Source organism: Muscardinus avellanarius, assembly GCF_963383645.1.
Source record: "Muscardinus avellanarius genome assembly, chromosome: 19".
In the NCBI taxonomy this organism is placed as follows: Eukaryota; Metazoa; Chordata; class Mammalia; order Rodentia; family Gliridae; genus Muscardinus; species Muscardinus avellanarius.
The window spans coordinates 38,251,565-38,275,614 of NC_137805.1; the positions used below are offsets into that span (position 1 = coordinate 38,251,565).

The 24,050-nt window shown below is 40.4% G+C and overlaps 1 protein-coding gene across 4 annotated transcripts in view; it reads right to left on the reverse strand.

The window, feature by feature from the left end:
- TOP1 (DNA topoisomerase I) overlaps positions 1–24,050 on the reverse strand; it is a gene marked incomplete at both ends in the record, with an annotated part of 100,062 nt that overhangs the window by 68,263 nt on the left and 7,749 nt on the right. The window lies entirely within an intron of this gene.

Consider the following 24,050-nt stretch of genomic DNA (forward strand, 5'->3'; position numbering starts at 1 on the left):
CATTTTTACTGATAAAGATGTCCAGTTGTTCTAGCATCATTTCTGGAAAGATTATTCTTTCCTCCATTGAATTATCTTGGCCTCTTTACTAAAAATTACATGACATATACTTACAGGTCTATTTCTGGACCCTCTATTTTACTCTTAAACAAACATAGACTATCTTGACCACTTTGAGATTGATCTTAAAATCAGTCTCCAATCCAGTCATGGTGGCACACACTTGTAATCTCAGTACTTGGGAGGCTGAGACAAGAGGATCACATGTTTGCAGCCAGGCTCAGCTAGTTAATATGGCCCTATGCAACTTAACGAGACCCTGTTTCAAAATAAAGAATTAAAAAATAAGGCTAGGGGTATAGCTTGGAAGTAGAATGCCCCTGGGTTTAATCCCTAGTACCATAATAAATAAATAAATAAATAAATAAATAAATAAATAAAGTCTTCAAATCTTATTTATTTATTTATTTATTTATTTATGCGGGTCTGGGGGTGGAACCCAGGGGCATTCGACCTCTGAGCTACACCTCCTGCCTTATTTTTTATTCTTTATTTTGAAACCGGGTCTCAGTGAGTTGCAGAGGGCCTCACTAAGTAGCTGAGGCTGTCCGTGAACCACGATCCTCAGGTCTCAGCCTCCCGAACGCTGGGATTACAAGCGTGCGCCACTATGCCCAGCTCTCTCCAAATCTTTTAAAGCAACTGCTTTTAAAAATATAAAGATAGGTCTGAGCACAGTGGTGTACACCTGTAATACCAATACTTGGGAAGCTAAGACAGGAGGATTGCAGGTTCTAGGCCAGCCTCGGCAACTTAGGGAGACCCTTTTCAAAAAATAAAAAATAAAAAGAGCTGGGTTGTAGCTTAGAGGTTAAGAATGTTCCCAGGAAAGAAACTTCAGGTTGTAACTAAATAATGCTCTAACAGAGTAAGACCTAAGTCAAACCTCAAGTATCCCTAATTTAAAAAGTTACTGCACGTCTACCATGTGCTCAAATTGTGCCATACATGCCCTGACAGATACCAAAATATAGCAACTTCTTAAAATATCTGGATGTCTATTGTATTATATAAACTTACTCATTAGTTTCATATAGCAGCTTGGATTTCTGAGAGAAAGTGATAGGAAGCAGATTTGGGTCAGTACAAAACTGTCCACAAACAGAATGGGGTGCTTTCAGAATGTCAAACACATTTAAACAAATGAAATAACCAACTGATTAAACTATAGAGATGATCTGACATTGATTAGGAAAATAAAAATAACCTCTAAAGATGCATAGTGAAATAATTCTGAGTAAAATGTCTGGAATTTGCTTTAAAATAATCTTGGAGGAGGAGAATCATGAGTTACAGAGACAGAGAAAACAAGATTGGCCAAAGGTTGCTAGTTACTAAAGTTGGGTGATGGACACACGAGAATTCATACTGCTCATCTCTGCTTAGGGGCTAGATGTGATCCCTGAACTTTTCATAATAAATAAGTATGGCCTCTGAGTTTCTTCTCTTCTAGTCCTTTATTTTTTATTATTATATAAGAGTACAGAAAGAAAACTGGCCTACTTCTGGTAGAGAATTTGTTTTAAGGAGATAAAGTTTATGGATTAAAATTAATCGATAGGGTATTTTCTTAAGGACGATAGTGAGGCATTTCAAGCAGAAGATGAACAAAACAAAAGCTATCTTTAAAGATTAGCTGAATGGCAGTATGTGTAGAACGGTGGAAGTAATATACTAGCTAGAAGTTTTTCATCAACCTAGAGAACAGTGATAACAAAAGAAATAAAAAGGAAGGGAAATGTACAAGTGTGTTCAGGAAAATAACACAATTCCGGGAAGTCACAGATACAGAAAAGCAGTGCAGAATAAAGATGAGGAAAAGGAAAAACGATGAAGAAACAATGCACCGAACTGAAGTCATACTGTATTTAAGGTAATGGCACATCTGACTGAAAATGCTGGTAAGAGCAACCAAAAAGGAAAACTAATATGGGAATAGTGACCTGTATCCCTCACGGTAAGAATATTTGTCTACAGAGAGAATACCAATGGCCTTGAAGTTTATAAAGGTGTATATCCTTTTCCTTTAACTGGAATTTAATGGAACACATATTAAAACACATATTAGAATATTTTGGGCCGGGCGTGGTGGCGCATGCTTGTAATCCCCTGTACTTTGGAGGCTGAGACAGGAGGATCACACAGGTTCAAAGCCAGCCTCAGCTACTTGGTGAGGCTCTCACAGCAACTTAGTGAGACCCTGCTTCCAAATAAAGTATAAAATAGGTCTGGGAATATAGTCCGGAGGTAGAAGAGCCCCTGGGTTCCACCCCCAGTACCACAAAATATATACATATATTAAATATATATAAAATAATTTTTTTTGAGAAGCTGGGAATGGTAACATATGCTTGTAATCCCAGTACTTGGGAGGCTGAGACGGGAAGATCGCAGATTTGTAGCCAACCTCAACTACTTAGTGAGGTCTCTTTATTTAAAAAATAAAGAATTAAAAAAACAAAAACAGGGCTGGGGGTATAGCTCAGAGGCAGAATTACTCTGGGTTCAATTCCCCAGTACTTGAAGAAAGAATTCTGTCACTTCAAGCATTTGTTAAAAGCAAAAAGAGGAGCCAGACATGGTGGTGCATGCCTGTAACCCCAGTACTTTGGAGGCTGAGACAGGAGGTTCAAAGACAGCCTCAGCAAGTAGTAAGACCTAGTAAGACCATGTTTCAAAATAAAAATAAAATAGGGTGGGGGGTGTAGCTCAGAGAATGCCCCTAAATTCAATTCCCAATACCAAAACAAATAAAATTAAGCTGTGGGTGCAGCTTAGAGGTAGAATGCCTCTGGGTTCAATTACAGGACCCCCCCAAAAAAAAATGGGGCAAAAAGACCTGTATTGAACTTGACTGAATATACGAAAGATGTCATTTATTGCATATTAGGTAATCAGAAAGCCTCATTCACTGTGAATCCTGGTCACCTACAGGCTTTCAGTTCCTGTAACAAGTAATTCCCCGAGCTAGTCCATAAAGATGATGAACACACCAATGGAGAGACGAGGAGTCGACATCTTGTTATTGTTAATCGCAGTGGTTCTTAAGGTTAGAAAGCTCCCAGAGAAAGATAATTCCAAGGCAAACACAAAGTGTGTAGTCTTTTCCCAATGTTAGAAATAGTCACTGGTTAGCATTATAAAGGACTTGATAGCTAAAGAAAGAGAATCCAGCTGCACCTACCTGTGATCTCAGTACTTGGGGGCTGAGAGGAGAATAACTGAGGTTGAGGCCAGCCTCAGTAACTTAGTGAGGCCCTGGTTCCAAACAAAACAAAACAAAACAAGCTAGCATGGTGGCACACGCGTGTGATCCCAGTACTTGGGAAGCTGAGACAGGAGGATTGCAGGTTCACTGCCAGCCTCAGCAACTTAGTGAGACTATGCTTCAAAATAAAAGAATAAAATTGGGCTGAGCTGGAGGTATAGCTAGGAGGTAGAATGCCCCTGAGTCTAATCCCCAGTACCACCACAATTAAAAAAAGAAGAAAAAGAAAAAAAGAAAAAGAAGAACAAAGAAATCCTTCCTTTAGCTGTAGATTCAAGATTATATTTTTAGGGTAATTCAATTTATAATATATATACATATATATATATATATATATACATATATATATATATATATGTACCAGGGATTGAACCCCAGGGGTGTTCTAACTCTGAGCTACATACCTAGTCCTATTTTATTTTTTGTTTTGTAGTGCTGAGGGTTAAACCCGAGGTCATTCTATGTCTGACCTACACTCCCAGCCTTATTTTTCATTTTTGAAACAGAAACTCACTGTACCGAAGAGGCTGTCCCTGAACCTGCAATCCTTCTGTCTCAGGCTCCCAAGTACTAGGATTATAGGCATGCACCACCACACCCAGCTATTTTTTATTTACTTTCATTTTATTTTTTTATTTTTGAGGTACTAGGGATTGAACCCAGGGGCATTCTACCTCCAAGCTACCACCCGAACCCTACTTTTTATTTTTTATTTTTTTGAAACTCAGTCTCACTAAGTGGCAGAGAGCTTCACTAAGTAGCTGAAACTAGCCACACACCTGTGATCCTCTTGGGATTATAAACATGTGCCACCAGTCCTGGCTATTTTTTATTTTGAAAAAGTCTAAGTTGCCAAAGCTGGCCACGAACCTGTGATTCTCCTGTCTTGGCCTCCCAAATACTGGGATTACATTGGCTAAATATATTCTTTAATGCAAAACACTCTAAGTACTCATCAGACAAGGACTCTGCCCTCAAGGAGTTTATAATCCAATAAAGTAATTAAAGTATGAACCCAACCAGAAGCATAAAAGGGGTAGTAATATATGTAGTTAGCACTAAGCTAGGGCACTAGGAATGTCTCATTGAATTATCTTAGTACTCTTACAAAAGGGAAATATCTCTATTTCACCAATAGCCATCCTTTACTAAATGTGTATTCTGTACAAGGTTGTATTGTATTTATCACTTCTAACTTTCACAACTCTGTGTGGTACCCCTTTTTATCAAGTCTATAATACATCTTGCCTCATGCACCTAGCTGGTATAGCTCACGGAGAGGGAATTTGGCAATATTTCATAAAACTAAGTCCCATGCTCTCTCCCTTTGACCCAGCAGTCCCACATCTGGTCATTTAACCTGTAGACACACTGTTCAAGGTATATTAGAGAATGAGTAAATGGTTAAAAGCATTAGTACTTCAGAAAAACAACTGACAGAGAAGGAAAGGAGTCAGAAGTTAGAACAGCAGATTAAGAGCACAGTAAAAGAATTAAGAACATTTTTAGAAAAGTTGAGAATATTTTTAGGATTCTAACAGAATCTATTCTCAACTTTCAGAGATTAACTTTATTAATGGTATTAACTGTTTAAATGTCTTAAACATTACTTTCACAATAAAAAGGTGGAAAATCTATCTTTTCTGTACACACATGGAGACAAAGAAAGCTAAGCAGTAAAGAATCCGTGTGTGTGTGTGTGTGTGTGTGTGTGTGTGTGTGTGTGTGTGAGAGAGATACTGGGGCTTGAACTCAGGGTCATTCTAACTAAAAGTTATACCCCCAGCCCTTTTTACTTTTTAATCTGGAAACAGTCTTGCTAAGTCAGAGTCTTGCTATATTGCTGAGGGCTGTCCCTGAACCTACAACCCTCCTGTCTATATCCTAAGCACTGGGATTACAGGCATGTACTACCATGTTTGGCAAAGAATTCTTTTTATTTTGGTGGTACTGTGGGTGGAACCCAGGGCCTTTTCTACCTCCGGGCTATACTCCCAGACTCCTTTTATACTTTATTTGGAAACACGGTCTCACTAAGTTGCCGAGAACCTCACTAAATAGCCGAGGCTGGCTTCGAACCTGTGCAATCTTCCTGTCTCAGCCTCCCAAGTGCTGGAATTACAAGCGTGCGCCACCACACCCGGCTAAGAATTCTCTTTTAAATGTACTGAAAAAATTAAAATTCCTTTTCTACTCTCAAAATCCCAAATGACTGATGTTAAAGTAACTACTTTTACTGCCTCATGATGCTCCTACACTTAGAAATTTTGAAAATTTGTTTTAAAGATAAAGGACATCTTTCCAATGTCTACACATGAAGCATACCATCACCTCTATTTCCTCTGTAATGGCAACTTTTCTACCCTGCTATTTTTAGTAAGTACAGTACGCAAGGTGGTACGATTAATTTATGGGTATTTTGAAGAGAAAGTAAAAATATCAAGTCCAGGTTAAAAGCATCCTTTGCTTCCAAGTGAATGATAATGTAACCAGGTGAAGCTACTGGTTCCACCAAAGAACAAGATGAAAGACAGATCCCAAAGGGGCAGTAAGAGGACAGCATCATCTTCCAAGAGGGAATTTGAGCTAAGTCTTCCCCAAAATCTGAGAGAGTTAGAGAGGCAGAGGGAAATGAAAGGCATTTGTGGCACAGGGGCCACATTAAAGTAAGAAATGAGAGCAACAAAAGCTATTTTCATGGCTGAAAAATTCATCCTCTCATGACTGAACAAAATTAAGTGTGATATACTTCCTGTTAGCTAGGAATAGTAGAGTGGATTTTTTTTTTTTTTTTTTTTTTTGGTGGTACTAGGAATGGAACCCAGGGGCATTCTACATCAGAGCTACGCCCCCAGCCCTATTTTTTATTCTTTACTTTGAAACGGTCTCAATGAGTTGCAGAGGGCCTAAGTAGCTAGGGCTGGCCTCAAACTGCAATCCTCCTGTCTCAGCCTCCCAAATGCTGTGATTAAAAGCATGTGCCACCACGCCCGGTCCTATTTTTATTCTTTATTTTGAGATAGGGTCTTGCTAAGTTGTGGAGGTCCTCACAAAGTTGCTGAGGCTATCCTCAAATTTTCAATCTTCCTGTCTCAGTCTCCCAAGTATTGGGATTACAAGTGTGAGTCACCACACCTAGTTCCAAAGGTAGTTTCTTAACAAAAAAAAATGCTATAGATACACTCCTTGTAGCTTTTAAGTCCCAATCCTATAATTAGGTAGAGAGAAACAAAATAACTAGGAATAGAAAATTTTTTATCAAATACATCCAACAAGAAAAAAAAAAATGTGTGTGTGGTATTGGAAATTGAACCCAGGGGTATTCTATCTTCGAACTACACCCCCAGCCCTATTTTTTATTCTTTATTTTGAAACAGCATCTAAGTTGCTGAGAGCCTAAGTAGCTGAGGCTGGCCTTGAACCTACACTCCTCCTGTCTTAGCCTCCCAAGTACTGCGATTACAAGTGTGTGCTACCACACCTGGCTTCCAGCACAATTTGATCCAACTGCCTAATCCCAGGATGAAAATGAGGCTGGAGATTTGGAAACCAAGCTAAAAGGTCAGCCCCAAGTAGCCAAATTAGTGTCAAATCAGGCATAAAATGAAAAGTGCACATTTTCCATAGGGATCCATCCATCCATTTCCCCCCCCCCTCAGAAAGCCAAGTCCACAAAATACTTTGTTAACCATGTTCAATAATGATGAGATAGCCAGGCATGGTGGCACACACTTGTAATCCCTGCACTTGGGAAGAGACAGGAGGATCACACAGGTTTGAAGCCAGCCTTGCTAGCTTAAGAGACCCTGTTTCCAAATAAAAATATAAAATAGGTCTGGGAGTATAGCCTGGAGGTAGAAGGGTTCCATCCCCAATACCACCACCACCAAAAAAAAAAAAAAAAAAAAAAAAAAGATGAGCTAGAAGTCAGGTGTGGCAGCACACACTTGTAATCCCAATACCTGGGATTATCAACCCGCTCTAACTGATCTACAAGGGAATAAAGGTTGTTTGAATTTCTTTCCTGTACTCAGATCCAAGGAAGAAAATCATTTATTAATAAAGAAGTAACTGGCCTACTCTAACAATCCTGTACTCAGAAGCCTAAAGAACTTACAGGTTTTAAAGGATATGCTGATGCTGACAGTTACCATCCCCTGCAGAAGCACATTTGCATTAGTTTAGTTGCAGTCAGCAGGTGGCTAATAGTGTTGCCATTCCTATTCCACCTAGGGTCTCTAATGCGATCCAAGCATAAACATTTACACTTTCTTAAAAGAGAAAAGGCAGACTGGGGTTGTAGTTCAGTGACTAGAGGCTTGTGTGAGGCTGTGGGTTAGATCCCTAACAAAAGGAGAGAGAAGAGAGAGAGGAGAGAGAGGGAGGGAGGGAGGGAGAGAGCGAGCGAGCGAGAGCGAGAGAGAGCGCGCTGACAAATAGGGCTTGGGGTTCAGCTCAGAGATAGAATGCCCCTGAGGGGTTCAACCCCCAGTACCAAAAAAGGCAAAAGAAAAAAAAAAAGAGACAGTCATCAAGTGTATAAGGTATCAAGGTGAGGAAAAGAATTATACACTAAAGCTACCTTCCCCCCAAAAGTCACACACTTTTGTCAAAGATAAATCTCTGCTCTTCTCTGACATACACATATACTGCTAGTTTCTTAAGGAAGTGTATACTGGAGCCATGTGAGTCGACATAACATACTGGGTAAAGAAAATAGTAATAGTAATAATAATAATAATAACAAATTATTATCATCATTTTGGTGGTGATACTGAAAAACTGAATTGAGGGTGTTCTACCTGTACGCCCTGCCCTATTTTATTTTTAATCAAGGTCTCACTAAGTTGCTGAGGCTATCCTCTAACCTGTGATCCTTTCTCTGCCTCCCAGGTACTGGGACTACAGAAGTGCACCACTCTGCCCATTTTGAAGAAAAAATTTTAAAGAAGATATTTATGACCTCATTATTAAAACTCTCCTATTGGAGATATATCTTGTCTTTTCTCTCTAATGTTCCAAATCCATGGAAACCATATCACCAGAAGCTGGAGTTTAAATAAAATCAACACTGCTCTTTAATGCTCTACACCCAGTATACTCTAACACTTTACAAGAAGACTTTTTATCTAGGACAGACAACAAGCTGGTCTCAAGTGATAAAGACTAGCATCCGGAGTACAGAGTATGGTCTGTATCTAGAGTGTGTGAATCTCCCCAGGGAACTTAAGGCCAAACTAAAAGCAGTCAGGAAGCCTGAAAGCTTACCATTAAAAGAGTAAAGGGCATAAATATCTACCATTCCTTCTCCCTGAACACAACTGTCTAAATTCACACTCTACCAATGTCAGTCCAGTTTCAATCTAGGAAATCCAGTTTGTAATCCATTTTAATAAAGATGACTAAGCTGGGCATGGTGGCACAAGCTTGTAATCCCAGCATTTGGGAGGCGGAGACAGGAGGATCGTGGTTAAGGACAGCCTCAGCTACTTAGTGAGGGTCTTTGCAACTCAGTGAAACCCAATTTCAAAATAAAGAATAAAAAATAGGGCTGGGGAGGGTCGTTCAGAGGTAGAATGCCCCTGGGTTCCATCCCCAGTACCACACACAAAAAATAATAATAATAAAAATAAAGGTGGCTGATTTCAACTGAACTCACAGAAAGGTCCTTATCACTATTTTACAGTAATTCTCAATGAAAACACTCCCCAGATTCAAGGACACAGTTAACAGTCTTTCAAAGTAACAAAGACAAAGGAAGTGAGCTCTGGGGTTTAAAACTAAAGAAAGGCAGGGAGTGTAATCCCAGTACTTGGGAGGCAGAGACAGGAGGATTGCAGGCTCAGAGACAGCCTCAGGACCTAGGCGAGACCCTCCACAACTTAACAAGTTTCTAAATAAAAAATCAAACAGGGCTGGGGGTGTAGCTCAGAGGTAGAATATCTCTGTACTGAATCTCAGATGTTCAATCCCCAGTACATCCTCCCTACACATACAAAGTAAAGAAAAATGTTGGAATGATTCAGATCTAAACAAGACCCTTAAAAATTCAAGAATGAGGGAAGATAACTGTAATGTTGCCGTGTGTGTGTGTGTGTGTGTGTGTGTGTGTGTGTGTGTGTGTGTGTGGTACTGGGGATGGAACCCAGGGGCATTCTATCTCCAAGCTACTTCCCCAGCTCTAGTTTTTATTCTTTATTTTGAAACAGGGTCTCACTGAGCTGCAAAGGCTTCCTTAAGTAGCTGAGGCTGTCTGTGAACCAACAATCCTCCTGTCTCAGCTTCCCAAATGCTAGTATTACAAGTGTGCACCACCACGCCTCACATTTCCAGTTTTTAAAGACCAAATTATCATTTGTTCTTCTCAAATGTGTCCTGCATATGAACAAGACATTTTGTCAGGAACAGCTTTGCTCATTGTTGAACTACTGATGGGGTTCCCCCCATTAGGGACCTGGTATTCTCAGACTAATAAAACAAAAACCATCTCTAGCTGAAAAGATGGCACACCAAGGTATGAATAATTCTTCTCTCCTAAGTAAGTTGGACTTCACAATATTTATTTGTTCAATAATAATTTATTTGTTCAATGACAATTCTGTCAGACATTGTTGTAGGTGTGGGGATACAGCTAGATAAAAAGCCAAGTCCCTGTTCTCATGAAGTTTCATAATAAACATAATACCCAACAAAACTCTTCCCAGTGGTAGCAGTTGTTAAATGAGAAACTTTGTAAAGAAAAAGAATCTCCATAACTGCCCAAGTTCCTTAAACTTGCCCCGATAAAATTTCTGAACCAGATTTGGGGGGAGGAGGAGGCAAGTTACTGGGGATTGAGCCCAGGGGCATTCTACCCCTGAGCTATACATTCCCAGCCTTATTTAATTTTTGAAACAGTCTCCCCTAAGTTTCAGAGGGCCTAAGCTTGCTAAGGCTGGCGGCAAACGTGCAACCAATCCTCCTGTCTGAGCCCCCCCCCCCAAGTATTGGAAATACAAACATGCACCATCATGCCCAACCAGAATCAAATTCTAATACTACAGCTGGGAAAAACCATCATAGGAAGTTATAGAGCCAAGTTAAATAAGAGAAAACTTAAATAAAATTGACAATTATTTTGAAAAGTGCCTAAGTCTTTTCCTCAGTATCTAAATCTTGGGAGAATCTCTTTATTAGAAACTGAGTTCAATTTTTTTTGTTGTTGTTGTTAGCTCTCAAATAGCTTCAAATCTCTAAAATCTTCCACTAGTTTCCAAAGTATTTATATGTTCAGGGGAAAAAAAATGCTATAAACTGACTTAAAAACATTAACCGCCAGGCGTGGTGGCGCACGTTTGTAATCACTGTGCTTGGGAAGCGGAGATAGGAGAACTGTGCAGGTTCGAAGCCAGCCTCGCTGGCTTAAGAGACCATTTCCAAATAAAAATATAAAAATGGGTCTGGGAGTGTAGCCCGGAGGTAGAAGGGTTTCTAGGAACCCCAGTACCACCAAAACAAAACAAAACAAAACAAAAAAAAAACAACTAAGAACCTACTTAGGCTTTAAAGTATCAGCAGCTATACCAAATATTATCCTAAAGACTTTGCCATGGAAAAGGCACACACGGAATAGCCTATTAGTCTGTTTTAAGTCTCAAATTCACACCAAAAAAGACAAAAGGTTAAATCGGCAGAGGACGTTTTCTTCCAATTCACTTCCACATTTAGTTTGACTCCCTTTATTCTTTTACAACAGTTCTCTTTACAGGCCCTTTCTGTCTCTGCACTCTATTTTAACTTATTTTACAAGCTTCTCTTCTATCCTACTCTCTCCATTATGCTTCTTAAATTAATCTTCCTTTCTTCCTCCAGTTCTTATCCCAGAAACCAATCAAGTGTTTGTGTGGTGTGTGTGTGTGTGGTGTGTGTGTGTGTGTGTGTGTTACTAGGGGTTGAACCCAAGGGCATTCTACCGTTGAGCTATTCCCCCAGCCCTACTTTATTTTTTCATTTTGAAAGCGGGTCTTAAGTTGCTAAGGGGCCTCATAAAATTGCTGAGGCTGGCCTCAAACCTACATGTAATCCTCCTGTTTTGGCCTCCCAAGTACTAGGGTTATAGGTATACACCACCGTGCTGGACTTAATTCCAAGCATTGTAAAGGATCCTCATCAAAGGTGTATACAAATGTAAGTCAACCTGTTTTGTGAACTACAAAATAAGACATAACCTACCTCTCAGGCTGCTGAGGTAAAAATGAGAACTTACTCCACCTTTATGTTCCACCTTTTCTTCACCACAACAGAAAATGCCCTGCATTTCCAAGTGTCTGGTTAAACTACTTACTAATGTTTTCTTAGCACATCATGCAGGATGAGGCAATGTAGATGCACAAAAGGAAAACGGTTGCTCAAAATCAAAACACCAAACTCACATTTTTAATTTTTAAGTTCCAACAGCCTCAACTACCCATATTCCAAGCTAAATCTCTCTCTCTCTCTCTCTCTCTCTCTCTTTTTTTTTTTTTTTTTTTTTTTTTGGCGGGTCTGGGGCTGGAACCCAGAGGCATTTGACCTCCGAGCTACAACCCCAACCCCTGCCCATTTTTTTTTTTTTTTTGAAACAGGGTCTCACTGAGTTGCAAAGGGCCTCACTAAGTAGCTGAGGCTGTCCGCAAACCGTGATCCTCCTGTCTCAGCCTCCCAAATGCTAGGATTACAAGCGTGCACCACCACACCAGGCTCCAAGCTAAATCTAAACCTAAATCTCCAGGGGCTTACCTAAATTTTATGTAGAGCTGTGTTGTTCAATATGGCAAGCAAGTGGTGTTGCACGCTTGTAATCCCAGTACTTGAGAGGCTGAGAGAGGATCACAGGTTTGCAGCCAGACTCAGCTACTTCTGAGGCCCTCTGCAACTTAGTGAGACCCTGTTTCAAAATAAAGAATAAACATAGGACTAGGATCCAGGCATGGTGGTACACGCTTGTAATCCCAGCATTTGGGAGGCTGAGACAGGAGGTTCGCGGACAGCCTCGGCTACTTAGTGAGGCCCTCTGCAACTTAGTAAGATCCTGTTTCAAAATGAATACTAAGAAATAGGGCTGGGGGTGTAGCTTGGAGGAAGAATGCCCCTGGGTTCCAGCCCCAGTACTCCCCACCCCCCCCACACACACACACAAAATAGGACTAGGAGTGTAGCTCAGAGGTAGAATGCCCCTATTGGTCAGTGTTGATCTAGAAGCTTGGATTGGAACATTCTTCTTTTACTGATAAGGAGCCTGAAGCATCACACTGTATAACCTGCTCTTTTTAATGGCAATAAAGTCAGGATGGGGAATTCAAAATTGACAATTCCATTTTTGAGAAGCCTTTTCCCTGCATGGTTCTGCATTATGTTATGTAGTCCCATAAGGTCAGCCAGACATTTGTCTGGCTAAGACAGGGCCCTTGGACAATCAGAACCTCAAAGCAGGTCTGCACATAGAACACTTCAACTGAAGTATTGGTCTACCTCAGGAGAAAGTCAAATAAATCTAATTTTTATTAACTCATCGTTGTCTTCTAAATACAAGACTTAAAGCTGGAATTCTTTTTTTACTCCTGCCTCCATATACTTCTCCATGTTTTTACAAAGACATTTCTGTACTGCCAAATGCTTCTCCTTTCCTTAGAGGTAGACATTAAAAGGGGAAAAGGACTTGTCTAACCTGAAAATGTACCTTCTCAGGTCACCTCAGTGAAGGCAGGCTCCTTCCTGCGGGCTTGCTCTCCTTTGCTTCTTGTCCTCCTTGAAGTAGTGAGTGACTGCAGACTCCTGTCCATGCTGCACAGGAGTCTCCGATCAGCCTAAACTGCTTTTTTTCCCATTGGTCAGACGCCCCAAAGTGACCCCAATTCCACACCTTGTCTGGTCATAAAGGTGTCCAGTGTGTTGACGTATCGCTTCATGTCTCCTATTACTAATTCAAGTAAGGGCCTTTCTATGTCTAAGCTATTACTACTGTGCTTGAAGTGCTCAGGCCATTCTCTTTGCCACTAGCTGTAGAAAGAACAAGCTTGATCCCACTTCTCCTACTAAGCCAACACATGTTCTTTAGGAATAGAAGAAGCCTTTCTAGTGTTAATCATTTAAGTGGCTTTTCAAAGACTTTTAGTTTCCAGAGGGTCCTCCCCCAATTATGAATTACTTCAACCATCCTAACTATAATGAAGCTTAAGTAGCAAGGCCCCAAACCACAGGCCTTGTGAGAAAACAATAAACACTGCTTAAGAGGTTGAATTACTACAAAACTAGTTTTAGGCTTCATATGAATATAAGAACTATAGAATCTGATCAGAGCTTATTGTGATCAGTCAGCTTATTTCATTCTTGTCAACCATTTGAGTTGGGACAGAGTAGTGCCAGATATTATTAGGTGCTCTTTTATATGGCTCTGAAGTTGGAACTTTGACAGATGAGAACAGTAGAATCACAGCTGTGACTTGCTCAAGGCCACCTAGCTAACAAGAGTTGACTAAAGTTTATCTGACTCCAAAGTCTATATTTTGCTGGTGAACATGTGGACTTTGTCAACTGCCTTTTATTTTTCCTAAAACATGAGGCTCAACAGAAAAAGAGAAACTTCAAATTTTGCTCTATTCCATTGGCTCTAAAACTTATGAGTGCATCAGATTATTGGGTGGCCTCCTTATAACTCAGATGGTTAAACTCCCACTTTCAGAATCTGAGAGTCAGCAGATGTGGGTGAAGCTCAAGAATTTATATTTCCAGTAAGTTCTCAGAAATGCTAATAGCGCTGATCAGAAAACCACACCGAGAACCACTGCTCTATTCATATCTTCCCATTTCAATTAGTGTCATCAGTAGCAGAAGATCCCAACTAACTTAATATAAAAGTACTGACCTCCACAGACTGATGTTCAGTATTCCACTATGTTGATCCCTTCTAAAACCCTACCTTAATCATGCAAGGGCTACTGTGAAGAAAACAATTTTTTGAGCTCCACTTTAGCCACATAATCCAAAACAGGGACATCAAGATTAAATGGCTTGTTAAATATGGAAGTAGAGGAAAAGATTAGGATTCCAATGAGACATAGCAAAAACAGCTGCAAAGGCAGTTAATTATCTCTGCTATTTAGATAAATGCTTACTGAAAGATGGAAGCTATCTATTTAGAGTGGGGTAAGCATCAAAGCTTTTATAACCATATATTGAAAGCAATGTTCTGGTCCTTCTAAAAAAAAATCCTGTAAGCTTTATAGATTGAACAGCAAAGTGTCTTAATATGAAGCAAAATACACACCGCAGCCAAATAATACAGTAAAGTCAGATCAGTTTCTCTAAAGAGGGTTTAATGGATCACCAGCATTAATCAGAATTGTCTGAGATACATTTAAAATGCAGATTTTCAGCTGGGCATGGTGGCACAGGCTTGTAATCCCAGCAATTGGGAGGCTGAGACAGGAGAACTGCGGTTCACAGACTGCCTCAGCTACTTGGTGAGGCCCTTTGCAACTCAGTGAGACTGTTTCAAAATAAAGAATTAAAAATAGGGCTGGGGCGGGGCATGGTGGCACACGCCTGTAATCCCCGCACTTGGGAGGCAGTGACAGGAAGATCGTGCAGGTTCGAAGCCAGTCGTGCTGGCTTAAGAGACCCTGTTTCCAAATAAAAATATAAAAAACTAGGTCTGGGACTGTAGCCCAGATGTAGAAGGGTTTCCAGGAACCTCAGTACCACACACACACCAAAAAAAAAAAAAGAAAGAAAAAGAAAAAGAAATAGGGCTGGGAGTGTAGCTCAGAGGTAGAATGCCCCTGGATTTCATCCCCAGTACCACAAATAAATAAATAAATTAATTAATTAAGTTTAATGCAGATTTTCAATACCCTCCATTATACAACCAATTTCCTAGTGGTAGAAATTGGAAAAAGTTATTTCTACCAAGCACTCCCAGGTGATTCTTATGCATAGTAGCTGGAAAACAACAACTAAAACTTGGTGGACAGTGCTCAACATTTCTCACTTCATCTTCAACTAACCTGGTGAACTACAGGAGAGGGGTTACCATTGTACAACTTAAACATTTGTTGAAAGTATCTGTACTAGCTGGGCATGGCGGTACACATGTGTAATTCCAGTACTTGGGAGGCTGTGACAGGAGGATCGCAGGTTTGCAATGGGGCTCAGCCTCTTGGTGAGACCCTATTTCAAAATAAAGAATAAAAAATAAGACTGGGGTGTAGCTTGGCGGTAGAATGCCTCTGAGTTCAATCCCCAGTACTGCAAAATAAAAGAACTGACCATAGAGAATGAGTCAGAGTTTTTGTCCATTTCTTTTAAGTAGGCAGAAACATAAATTTTTATAGACTAGACTGAAAAATGGGAAGGATAACAAAGGCTCATAGCCAGAGAAAAGTGGCTGATCTGGCTTGGGGACTGTAGGTGACTAGAGACAACACTTCCCTGAAAAGGGACGAGCATTCCCATGACTGCTGTCAAACAGGCTGGGATGTGTCTAATCCTCAAGGAATTCACAATACTTAGTATCTTCCAAAATATAGGTATTAAGATAAATGTAATTAAAAATAGGTACTAAGATAAGAACTAAACCTACCAAATTCTAAAGACCAGAGATATCCCAAAGTAAAGGGATACTTGAATAGGACCTAACATGATCTTGAAAGTGGAAAGAATTGAAAACTACTTTTCTAAAACTCACTCAATACAGACGTCTGAAACAAAAAAATAATGGGAAATAAAATACACAGGACTTAAACTTTTCTTCTATTCCAGGTGAAAAGAACATTTAAAAAGAACATTTAAGTGTACTAAAAACCATTTTCTACAAGAGTTGTAAACGTTTCGATATCTTTAGAAATGTAAGCTCCTAGGTTTCCAATTTCTTTAAGAAAAAAAAAAAAAACTTCTTGGCATTGAGAAGTAATGGAGAAGTCACTCTCTTACAGTGAAACATTAACTGCTAGAAATTATTTCAGTTCCCATTCACCTTGGCATGATAGGAGCCTTTGTGCTGAGGACCAAAGAAAAATCTCAACAGAAGAACCGAGTATACATATCTAAAGCTGACTAGCATCAGGGTGTCACTCTGCCACCAGCCATAAGAGTTTGTTTTGCTCATCTGTTTCTACAAGTCACCGAAATTTGGCTTTTGAATATTTGTTTGTATGAATTAATACAGCAATTTAAGTTTTCCACTTACAATTAAACATATAATGTCTAGCTTCCTAAGTAGAATTCTATATATTGCGCCATCTGAAGCACAAACGGGTAGAATGCTATTCACTGTCAAAGATTCCTAAACTGTAATTTAAGGTACAAGAAACAAATGGTTTGTACATGGCAGGTGCTTGTCACTAGATAACTGAAGCTACCCCAAAGCCAAGGAAAATTAATACCCTCCCTTCGCCCGCCTATTTAAGATGCAGAGCAACAGCTCCGAAGACAAAGATCCCCAGTGAGGGTTCCTGCTTGGGTAACATCTCACAATATACATGTTTAAAGAAATTCAAAATGTTCCCTTAGTACAAAGACAAATGATAAAAGGTGCTTTTGTGGGGGGTGGAGTTGGTGGTGAAGTGGGATTGAACCTAAGGGTATTCCACCCCTAAGGTAGACACCCCCATCCAATCTTCTTTATTCTCAAACAGGGTCTCACTAAATTAAGAGGCTGGCCTCAAAGCTTTAATTGAATATTAATTTTTTTTTTTTGTGGTACTGGGGTTCCTGGAAGCCCTTCTACCTCCGGGCTACACTCCCAGACCTATTTTTACATTTTTATTTGGAAACAGGGTCTCCTAAGCCAGCGCGCGCGGCTGGCTTCGAACCTGCAAGATCCTCCTGTCTCCGCCTCCCAAGCGCGGGGATGACAAGCGTGCGCCACCACGCCCGGCTAATTGAATATTAATTTTGAACTCTTCTCTCCTTTTGTGATGCTTCTGTGACAATCTTTTTTTTTTTTTTTTGGTGGTACTGGGGTTCCTGGAAGCCCTTCTAGCTCCGGGCTACACTCCCAGACCTATTTTATATTTCTTTATTTTTGGAAACAGGGTCTCTTAAACCAGTGGGGCTGGCTTCAAACCTGCGCGATCCTCCTGTCTCCGCCTCCAAAGTGCGGGGATTACAAGCGTGCGCCACCACGACCGGCTTTTTTTTTTTTTTTTTTTTTTTAAATACCAGGATGGAACCCAGGGGTATTCTATTTGAGCTACACCCTCAACCCTATTTTATTGTTTTGAAATAGGGTCTAAATTGCTGAGGCTAACCTTGAACCTGCGATTCTTGTCTCAGTCTCCCAAGTACTTTACAGGCATGTGCCATCACACCTGGCTTTGTGATACTGGGGATTGAATCCAGAGGCATTCTACACCTCTGAGCCATATTCCCCAAACTCCCCCCTTTATTTTTTCATGGCGTAGCCTCCCAAGTATTGAGATTACAGGGAAGCACCACTGTCCTTGGCTCCCATATATTTTAAGAATCATATTTCCTTGAGGCATTTATCATTCAAAGATGTTATATTTGAAGACACTCTAAAATGAGACCCTATTCTGTAATTTATATATAAATTATTTTCTTTAGCCAACCTTTAATTGAATATTAATTTTAAACTCTGCTCTCTGCCAGGCGTGGTGGCGCACACTTGTAATCCCTGCACTTGGGAGGCTGAGATAGGAGGATCACACAGGTTCAAAGCCAGCCTCAGCTACTTAGTGAGGCTCTCAGTAACTTAGTGAGACCCTGTTTCCAAAAATAGGTCTGGGAGTATAGTCTGGAGGTAGAAAGCCTCTGGGTTCCACCCCCAGTACCACCAAAAAAAAAAAAAAAAAAAAAACACCCCACAAAACCTCTGCTCTCTTACTGTGATGCTTCTATGATAATCTTTTTTTTTTGGGGGGGGGGGTACCAGGGATGAAACCCATGAGTATTCTGTCTGAGCTTACATTCCAACACAGTTTTATTTTAATTAATTAATCAATTTATTTATTTGATTTTTTACGGCACTAGGGATTGAACAAGGGGCATTCTACCTCTGAGATTCACCCCAGCCCTTTTTTTTTTCCTTGAAATGAGGTATACGTTGCGGAGGACCTAACTAAGTAGCTGAGGCTGGCCACCAACTATGCTTCTCCAATCTCAGCCTCCCAAGTACTGGGATTACAAGCATGTACCACCATGCCTGGATTTATTTTTTATTTTGAAAAAAGGTTTCATTAAATTGCTAAGGCTGACCTCAAACCGGCAATCCTTCTGTTTCACCCTCGCAAGTACTGAGATTAGGGCATGTACCACCATGGCCAGCATGTGATAATCATCATTTGTTTGTGTGTGTGGTACTGGGGGTGGAACCCAGGGGCTTTTCTGCCTCTGGGCTATACTCCTAGATCTATTTTATACTTTATTTGGAAAGAGGGTCTCACTAAGTTGCCAAGAGCCTCACTAAGTAGCTGAGGCTGGCTTTGAACCTGTGCAATCCTCCTGTCTCAGCCTCCCAAGTGCGGGGGGGAGGGGGGGATGACAAGCATGCGCCACCACGCCCGGCTTGATAATCATCTTGATGAATAGTATAAAATCTTTAAGATCCATTAGCCTTAATCTAATGGATTTTAGTAAAACATCCCTAAATGACTTTGGTTATTTCCTATAAGTTGGACTTCCGAAATAACAAATTCAGTGCAATTCAATATTCAGCATGAGCTAGACTTATAAGCCATTACTAAAATTTCTGCTGATTGTATTATTTTTCATGGAATCTCCCAAATGTCCAACTATCATGAAATTTGCTACTGAATTCTTCAATGTAACCTTTATTATTTAAGGTACTCTTATTCCAAAGAATTACTTTTTACAGGAAGCTGAGTTGGTCAAACTTTAAACCATCATCTGAACAAATGAAAAATTAAGGTAATTCTCTGGTGTTTCTAGTCTTTCAGCTTAAAAACATTTTGGAAGAGAAGTACAATAGCAGCCTTTGAAAAAACATGCTAACTGGGCGTGGTGGTGCACACTTGTAATCCCCAAGCTTGGGAGGTGGTGACAGGAGGATCGCGCAGGTTTGAAGCCAGCTGTGCTGGCTTAAGAGACCCTGTTCCCAAATAAAAAAGTATAAAAATAGGTCTGGGAGTGTAGCCCAGAGGTAGAAGGGTTTCCAGGAACACATGCTGACAAAATGTTGTTTTGTGATCTAAACACAAACACATATATAATAAATTTGGCACTTATTTATTAAGTGCATATAAAAGGTAAGAGTCTGGGTAATGTTAATAGAAAATTCATAATTTTATAAATTGTCTGAAAAATTAGTCAGATCAATAGATTCACTATTGAGCCAATCTTTTCTACTGCTGCAAGAAGTTCTTTCTGCAATGGCCACACTCTTAAATTTATTCTTAGGCCAGGTGTGGTGGCATTCACCTATAATCTCAGTACTTAGAAGGCTGAGATATGAGGATCACAGGTTCAAGAGCAGCCTCAGCAACTTAGCAGGATTCTGTTTCAAAATAATAATTTAAAAAAAAAAAAAAAAAAAAACGGGGCTGGAAATATAGCTCAGAGTTAGAATGCTTCTGGGTTCAATCCCCAGAGCTACAAACTTATTCTTTAAAAAGTAGAAACTCAGCTGGGAGTGGTGGCACACGCTTGTAATCCCTGCGCATGGGAGGCTGAGACAGGAGGATCGCGCAGGTTCGAAGCCAACCTCCCCCACTTAGTGAGGCTCTCAGCAACTTAGTGAGACCCTGTTTCCAAATAAAATATAAAATAGGCCTGGGAGTATAGCCCGGAGATAGAAAGCCTCTGCGTTCCACCCCCAGTAACCCCCCCCACACACACACACACAGTAGAAACACAATATACATTTGGCTTCTACTTAGCCCAAACCTAGATATTTAGACAGTTTATTTTTTAAACAGTGACTGGTTTACAATTGGAAGAGATCAGTGTACACCAGGCAGCAGTTCAGTTAGGTATAAGACTCAACCACCTCTAATTACATGCAACTCACTGTATAAATGTCAGATTTTAAAATGTTAACAGAAAATACCAGTGAAGGACAAATTCAGCAACATTACTACTTTTTTGTGTGTTTGTGGTACTGGAGATTGAACCCATGGGCATTCTACCTCTGAGCTACACCCCCAGCCCTATTTTATTTTTTATTTTGAAACAGGATCTCACTAAGTTGCTGGGGGCCTTGCTAAACTGCTGAGGTTGGCCTCAAACTTGGAAACCTCTTGTCTCAGCCTCCCAAATAATGGGATTACAGGTGTGCTACCACGCTCAGCTAACATTACTACTTATCTAATATGCAAAATAAAGATTCATTTTAGAACAGTAACTGTCTAACCAAAGTTTAAATTTTGCAATATGAACAGAGAGGTATCTTCATATACTTATTTCTCAGTAGCTTGTGAAACAGAAATACCCTTGTTTATAGATGAGAAAACAAGGAGGCCAGGCATGATGGCATGCTTGTAATCCCAGTATTTGGGAGGGTGAGACAGGAGGATTGCAGGTTCACAGCCAGCCTAAACTAAAGTGAAACCCTGTTTCAAAATAAAAAATAGGGTTAGGGGTGTAGTACGGAGGTAAAATGCCCTTAGGGTTCAAAAAGAAAGAAGAAAAAGAAAAAGAAAAAAAGGGTCAGGGACCAGGACAAGCTTCTAAGATTGTCCAGGTTTTTCTGAATTTGACATTCGACTCCAATTTCTCTTCTACTACAACTGCTCAAGAGTGTATCTCCCTACGTCCTACATCCTTTTCACTACCTTTACCCTTCAATTATGTACATGGTTGGAGCTTTAACATCACAACATCTCGCGTGGTGGCGCACGCTTGTAATCCCCGCGCTTGGGAGGCTGAGACAGGAGGATCGCGCAGGTTCGAAGCCAGCCTCAGCTACTTAGTGAGGCTCTCAGCAACTTAGTGAGACCCTGTTTCCAAAGAAAATATGAAATGGGTCTGGGGAGTAGAGCCCAGATGTAGAAAGCCTTTGGGATCCACCCCCAGCACCACACACACACACACACACACACACACACACACACACACACACACACATCACAACATCTCTTGGAGATCTAACATTTCAAGTTCAAGGAGTCCAGGCTGTCTCTACCAGCAGATAATTAAGGAAGGCTTTGAGATCTGTACTAGAAACCTAGCAATTATAACCTCAGTGTTTTTTTTGGAATTTGCATCAAGCCAGTATGCTACCAAAACAGAGATAAGAGGAAAATAGAAGAACCTTTTCCTTTCCTGGTCTCTGGTTCTCTCAAAAACCTATGCAATCTCTGCTAACCCCATTCATTTCAGATTTAATAACAGCATGGTTTCTAGTAAGCTATCAAAATTAACTTCCCACTTCCCCTTCTGCTGCTGATCAGAAACAGTTATTTGACTTCAAAGAAATGAAGGAGCCTATCATAAATGAGCTGGGTAAGTTAAGGGATCTTGGGCAATGAGATCACAAATGACATCGACCCTGAAACTTGCTAGATTAGTCTCCTGCCCAATCAATAATATGCCTATTAAGCTTTACTGATCGAAGCATTCGGATATGGTAGTAAGATTAAAATATGGACTTTCACTATGTGGCAAAAGGATACATTATTCTAGTGTAGACTAACCTTTAACAATCAAGGATATCTCCCCAAAAGACCCGAGGCATCTACCTTTGTTAGGTTGCATTAAGAGAAACAATACAAAGAATACTGAGACCAAAGTTTGGCTGGTTTTTGCTTGTTTTTAAATATACAGGAAACCAGCTGGGCGTGGTGGCGCACGCTTGTAATCCCAGCATTCGGGAGGCTGAGACCTGAGGATCGCGGTTCGCGGACAGCCTCAGCTACTTAGTGAGGCCTCTGCAACTCAGTGAGACCCGGTTTCAAAATAAAGAATAAAAAATAGGGAAGGAGGTGTAGCTCGGAGGTTGAATGCCCCTGGGTTCCATCCCCAGACCCGCAAATATAAATAAATAAATAAATAGGAAACCAGAATATCAGATCAGTTAATTGGTCTCAACCACCATCTACATAACAAAGAAAGGTAACACTTCCTGACTATGCTTATAGCTTCACACCTTTCCTTGAAACTTACCTAGGTGAACCTAAGGAATGCCAATCAACTAAGTTATCCACAAAAAAAGACTTTTTTGGTGGTGGTGGTAGGTGAGCTCAATCTCTGAGCTACATCCTCAGTTCTTTCTTTCTCTTTCTTTCTTTCTTTCTTTCTTTCTTTCTTTCTTTTTTGCACGTGGCACTGGGGTGAACCCAGGGGCATTCTACTTCTGAGCTACACCCCAAGCCCATTTTTCATTTTGAAACAGGGTCTCACTGAGTTGTAGAGGGCCTCACTAAGTAGCTGAGGCTGGCCACAAACCCACATCCTCCTGTCTCAGCCTCCCAAGTGCTAGGACAAGTGTGCCAGCATGCCTAGTTTTATTCTTTATTTTAAAACAGGTTCTCACTAAGTTGCAGAAGGCCTCACTAAGTAGCTGAGGCAGGCTACAAACCTGCAATCCTCCTGTCTCCCCCAGTACTGGGATTACAAGTGTGTGCCAAAACATCCGACTCAGTCTTATTTTTTATTTTGAAATAGGGTCTCAGCCAGGCATGGTGGCACACACTTGTAATCCTAGTTCTTGGGAGACTGAGGCAAAAGGATCACAGGTTCGAGGACAGTTTCAGCAAGTAGTGATTCTCTCATCAATCTAGCAAGACCCTATTTCTAAATAAGATAAATAAAAATAAAATAAGGCTGGGGAGGTAGCTCAGGGGTAAAATGCCTGTGGGTTCAATTCCCAATGCCACAAAAATACATACATACATACATACATACATACATACATACAAACAAACAAAATAAATAAAATAGGGTCTCACTGAGTTGCCGAGGCTGGCCTCAACCCTCCATTCTCCTGTCTACCTCCAAGCTACATCCCCAGGCCCCATGTTTTATTCTTTGTTTTTTAACAGGGCCTCACTAAGTAGCTGAGACTGGCTGGAAACCTGCAAATCTCCTGTCTCAGCCTCCCAAGTACTGGAATTACAATCGTGCACCACCATGCCTGGCTCAATTTTTCATAATGAGATTCAGAATGACAGAAACATAACATGTACACAGCACTTGGTTTACTGCCCTCCAGATCCCATTCTACTCCCACTCCATACACATTATTGAGATTAGTACTGATAATTTCATGTATGTACAGAGCTTTTGTGAACTGTTCCTTCACGTTTCCTCCCCTACTCCCACCTTCATCATTACACTGAAGTCTCTCCTCCTCCATCTGAATGAATTCTCTTGTTTCCCAATTTCTCTCTAGCTTCCACACCTAAGAGCAAACATAGAACCCTCCACTTTCTGAAACTGGCTATTCTCACTTAGCATTATCCAGCAAATGACATGATTTTTTCTTCTTTATGAATGAGAAAAAAACTATTGTGTGTATACCACTTTTCATATAATCCATTCATCTGCTGACCAACACCTAGGCTGGTTCCATACTAATATTGTTAATACTGTTCCATACTATTTATTTATTTATTTATTTACTTATTTATTTATTGTGTGGCACTGGGGTTGGAACCCAAGGGCTTTCTACCTCCGGGCTATACTCCCAGACCTATTTTGTGTGTGTGTGTGTGGTACTGGGAGTGGAACCCAGAGGCTTTCTACTTCCAGGCTATACTCCCAGACCTATTTTCTATTTTATTTAGAA